Consider the following 5,767-nt stretch of genomic DNA (forward strand, 5'->3'; position numbering starts at 1 on the left):
ATTTTCATTGACTTTCTCTTCTCCTTCCTCTCCTGGGAAGAAATGCTGATGAGCTCCAAAGAGGCCTGGTTAGGTTCATAAGTCGAAGAGGTTAAGCAATTACCATCTGACTCCAGAGCCCAATCTGATAGACCAGCAAGAAGGAGTCATCTAATTTAATGAGCGGGATGACAGAATAAAGAATAGGACATTGCTAGCTTACATTGTGTTAAAAGTTGTTTTCAGAAAATCCAAATATTTGAAACATGTCTACAAGGGCAAAACAGATTTTAAATTCATAAGGGCATTCACTGAAAGGTAAAGTGTGAAATCCTTTGGTGCTTTGAAAAAATTGAGGGGCGGCTGGGTATAGCTCAGTGATGGAGCTCTTGCCTAGGATGTCAGGAGTCCTGGATTCCATCCCCTGCACTGGGGGTGGGATGGGGAGTTAGAAAATAAAAAAGAAGGAGAAGAAAGGAAAGGAAGAAAAGAGAAAAAAACATTCAGCTTTCACACAGCTTTGAAAGGACTCCTCTTTCTATTAAGATGAGATACACCTAACTCTGGACCTAGAACCGTTTTCATGCCTGGGTCTAAAATATTTTTCAGACCTACCTCATTATCTAGATGACACTATATATCCCACTTGCAGAAGGAGAAACTGAGGACCCAGGAGAACTAGGAGAAGGGGGGCGTTTCCTGGCCCCCAGTGTGTGGCTTTGTTTGGTACAAGCCCTTTCCATTCTGGGGACACTGCCTGGCAGGTGGGGTTGCTGGGAAGACAGTGTATTTTTAGGATGAGGCAGTAAGAGAATAATATGCAATGGATTATTTTTGGCTAGATAATTTTCAGATAATTGAAAAAAAAAGTCATGCACAATAGATTTTGGGGAAAAAAGGACATTTAAACATATATTTTAAATATATAGGCTTCGAAGAGATGTGCATGGGGTGGCCTTGTGGATGTCTTTAAATAAGTGAAAAAGTATCTTGTAACTGAAACAGGAGGACTGGAATGTGCCAAGGCAGTGTGACATTTCAGCACTCTCCTGTGGCTGACCACCTTTTCTGGGGATCACTATCCCCTGATGGCATTGTTTGCTATCTCAAAGTCCTTCCATTTCACCCGGGCTTGCCTTCCAGGATCAGCAAGTACTGAGCTCCTGGAAGGAGCCTTCTTGGCAGCCTCTTCCTGATTGCTACATGATGACCCCGTTCTCTTAAAAGTCACACTGAGAGAACAGGGGATGAGAGCTAAGGTGGGCAGCCCAGGGGTCCTTGGGTGCTGGGAGGGAGCTCCTGCATCCCAGAGGGCAGGGAGAGGAATGGGGAAATGACCTGACCCTCACCCCAAAGTCTGTTTCCACTTAAAAAAGGAAAGAAGGCAGCTGGGGACCTGGTGCAGCTGTAATCCCAACTACGCAGGAGGCTGAAGCAGGAGGATCCCAAGTTCAAGGCCAGTCTGGTCAACTTTACAAGATCCTATGTTGCTGCAGTGATTTGAGTTGATCTACTTGTATTTGAATTTTTGGTGGACGGACCATGGTTGAGGATAATAGAACTCCTAAATAATTAATTGGAAAATTTAATTGTACTTTATCTATTGCTATCTCTAGATTATAATTTTTTAATAAATTTGTAAGTGTGGCATAACATTCTAGCAATGTGTTTTTAGCTTTGTGTGCTAATAATACATCATCCATATAGTGAAATATTTGTAGTTCAGGATTTTGATTTCTAAGTGGCTGGATTACTTTGTTAACATAAATTTGACACATAGTTGGGCTGTTAGCCATTCCTTGAGGGAGTACTTTCCATTCATATCTCTGATCAGGACCTTCATGATTTAGTGCAGGGATAGTAAATGCAAAACGTGGACTATCCTCAGGATGAATTGGAATTGAAAAAAAACAATCTTTAATATCTATAACTAAAACATACCAAGTTTTTGGCAAAGCAGACAATTGAGGAATCCCCGATTGAGCAGGTCCCATAATGACCATTTCATTACTAATGGCTCTTAAGTCTTGCAATAATCTCCATTTACCAGATTTCTTTTTGATGACAAAAATGGGAGTATTATGGGGAGATACAGAAGGTTGTATATGTCCTTCCGCTAATTGTTCTTTGACCAGATCATGGGCTACTTGTATCTTTTCTTTAGTCAAGGGCCACTGAGGAACCCATACTGGTCTTTCTGATTTCCATGTAATTTTTATTGTCTCAGTGGCCCTTTGTGAAAATCCAACCCATGTCTGTCTGTTCCTTGATCTATTTGTATTGGTGCTGCTATACCTTGTTCTTGTTTTTCTAATCTTTTTCCTTTCCTAAAACCTTGTCTAGCCATAATAGTGGGTGCATTTTGATTGATGTTATTTGTTAATGTCAAACCTAATTGATCTAAGACATCTCGTCCCCATAAATTTACGGGAAGATGATCCAATACATATGGCTGTATAGTTCCTTCACATCCTTCAGGATCCTTCCAATCTAATACCATTGCGCTTCTATCGGGATTAGTCGCCACTCCTAGGCCTCGAAGCGTTTGAGTGGCTTGTTGTAATGGCCAATGTTTTGGCCATTCTTGACGAGAGATGATGCTAAGGTCTGCACCTGTATCCAGTAGCCCATTAAATTCATGTCCTTGAATATTTAGTTTTAGCATGGGGCGAGAATCTAAATTTAAAGAAAGCATAGCCCAATCTACACCTGTGGAGCCTAATCCCTTGGAACCTCTTTCTACAGCATGACTGGAAAATTTATCATGTAGGCTTGGTATTATTAGTAACTGTGCTATTCTATCTCTCGGTGAAATTACTGATATACCCTTTGGAGAACTGGCTATAATTTTTATTTCACCTTCATAATCGGGATCAATTACCCCAGGACTTATCAAAAGTCCTTTTAGAGTGGAAGAGCTGCGTCCCAATAATAAGCCTACTGTTCCTCTGGGAAGAGGTCCTTTTACCCCTGTGGGAATGATTTGAACTCCCATCTCTGGAGTTAGTACTGATCTGGCGGAGGCGCAGATGTCCAACCCTGCGCTCCCTCTGGTTTGTCTGAAGAGGGATCTGATGGACAATGTGTCCTGGTCACTACCCTGATGGGGTTGCTGGGTTCCTCCAGTGCTCCGTATATTTGTGGTTTGGGGCCCCGGAGCATTGGGGCCCCCTGTCCATTTTTTGGCAACGGAGCCCGATGCCTTTGTCCACGATATTGTGGATAAACACCTTGTTCTTGTTCGTTTTTTGATAATGGAGTACCCTCTATGGTGGTTTGAGAACAGCATTCATTAGCCCAATGTAATGGAGTACCCTCTATGGTGGTTTGAGAACGGCGTTCATTAGCCCAATGTCTCCCTCTACGGCATCTTGGGCAAATACCCGGTATTCTACTCCTTTGATACCTAGTTTTGTTAAACCCTCCTCCTATGGGGCAATTCCTTTTAAAATGTCCTGTTTGTTGACAATTGTAGCATGTTCTTGGCCTGGTATATAAAGCCTGTTTTACTGCAGCTGCCACAATTTGCCCTTGTTCATTAATGTCTCTGGCATCTAAAGGCTGTTTTACTGCAGCTGCCATGACTTGCTCTTGTTCATTAATGTCTCTACATAATTTAATATATGTGTTTAAATCTTCCTGTTTCCATGGTCTAATGATATCTCTGCACCAACGATTCGCTTGGTCATAAGCCAGTTGTTTTATTAATGGCATTGCTTGTTCTGTATTCCCAAAAACTCTGGTAGCTGTTTGAATAAGCCTATCTACAAATTCAGCGTAAGGTTCATTAGCTCCTTGTATTATCTTAGATAATTGACCTTGTAAACCTCCATGTCCTTGTAAAGTCTTCCATGCCTAAACTGCATCTACAGCAATTTGTGAGTATACGCCAGGATCATATGCAATTTGTTGCTGCCGATCCTCATAAGGTCCCTTTCCTAACAACATATCTAGATTTCTCTGAGAATAACCAGCTGCTGCATTTTGCCTAGCCGTCTCCTTGCAAAATTCCTCATTGGCAACCTTCCATAACAGGTATTGTCCTCCATTTAGCACAGCTTTACAAATATTAGCCCAATCTGCTGGCGTCATGTTTAAGTTGGTAATGGATTCGACCAAGCTTACAGTGAAGGGTGCTTGGGGACCATAGGTTGTTACAGCCTCTTTTAGCTCCTTCACTGTTTTGAAATTTAAACCCTGGTAAATTCGCTGCCCTCCTACCTCAAATACAGGGCATACTTGAGATCCTGTCTCAGGATCCCAACTATCAACTGCGGGGGTTGGGAGCCTCCTAGCATATGGAGGTGGTGCTGTTGATTGGACACTTATGCCTTCTGGTGATAGAATGCTGTTAGTAGCAGTCTCCTGTAGAGGTGGTGCTGTTGGTTGGACACTTACGCTCTCTGATAGAAAGGTGTTATTAGCAGTCTCCTGTTGTAACTTTTCCCCTGATGGCTTTTTCTGCTCTAAACTTCCTTCCTCTGTCTCACTAGCTTGAAAGACCTTCTCTTTTATTTGAATCTTTTCCTCTTTCTGACTAACTTGAGAGACCTTCTCTTTTACTTGAATCAATATGTCTTCTCCTTCCTTTACCTTTGTCTGAATTGAAGGCTTTGGACTAAGCAAACCAGATACGAGTGTCCACAATGGCAATGTGCCAACTGGCAGAGTCCCTGGGTTGTTCTTTTCTATTCTTTTTAAATCTTCACCATGATGGTTCCATTGTGATATATCTAACAACTCCTCCTTAAAAAGCCATGGGCTACATTGTTGTATTGTATCAACGTATGCCCTGACTGCTCTTGATTTTACTGAGATGCCTCCTTCCTCTAATAATTTACTTAACTTTCGGTTTGTTTTTTACTAATTGCTGATCCCGTATTTCTGCTATAATACAACCCAACAAGATGACGCCAAACAAAACCGAGACAGAATGAAATAAAAATGGAACAACACAAAATCATTATATCAGCCTTTCTATCCTCCTGAAATGTCCATCCGTCCTTTCTCCCTATCTGTTCCTCAGACGCAAATAGTTTTTCCTCAGATGTGAGCGGTTTTTCTTCCATCTCACTCATCTCCAGGGACAGGCAACTTAAAACAAAAATGAAGCAAAACAAAAGAGGAATCTTAGAATGGCTACCCATCCTCTCGCCCTGCCCTCAGGGGCGAGCAGTTTACTTACCCTCAGTCGCTCCCCGTGCAAGCCACCAAATGCCGCAGTCTGGCTGGGCACAATTCAGGAGCCACTTGTCAAAAGAAACTAACTTTATTTTTAGAACTACAAACGCCAAACAAAACAGCTCCTCAGGAAAAAACCCTCAGAGCCCAACTGCCACCACCGGCTTCCCACAAGCCCCTCACCCCCACACAACCCTCACCACCTCCCACAATCCTCCTGTTCTTGAAGCCGATTGGCTGGGTCGTGTGGGCGGAGCCAAAGAAGTCCCCCAATGAGCATCTCCGTGGAGGAGCCAATCAGCTAGATGTTGCTGGGGCTGCTGTGAGCCAATCATCAGCCGGCAGCTGGAAGTTTGCTGGCAGCTGGAAGTTTGCTGGGGCCCCTTTGGCTGTGGCTCTCAACACTATGTCAAAAAATTTTAAAAAGGTTAGGAGTTTTAACTAGTTGTTAGAGTGCTTACTTCACATGTGTGAGGTGCCAGTTTCAATCTGAACCATCACTAAATAACTAATTAATTTTAAAAATAAAAATAAAGAAAATCAGGCTGTTTCTTTGTTCATGAGAGGCTCAGCATGGAAACTTTTGATGCTGTTCATACGAAGACAC

The sequence above is a fragment of the Spermophilus citellus genome (assembly GCF_964194105.1).
Source record: "Spermophilus citellus genome assembly, chromosome: 6".
NCBI lineage: Eukaryota > Metazoa > Chordata > Mammalia > Rodentia > Sciuridae > Spermophilus > Spermophilus citellus.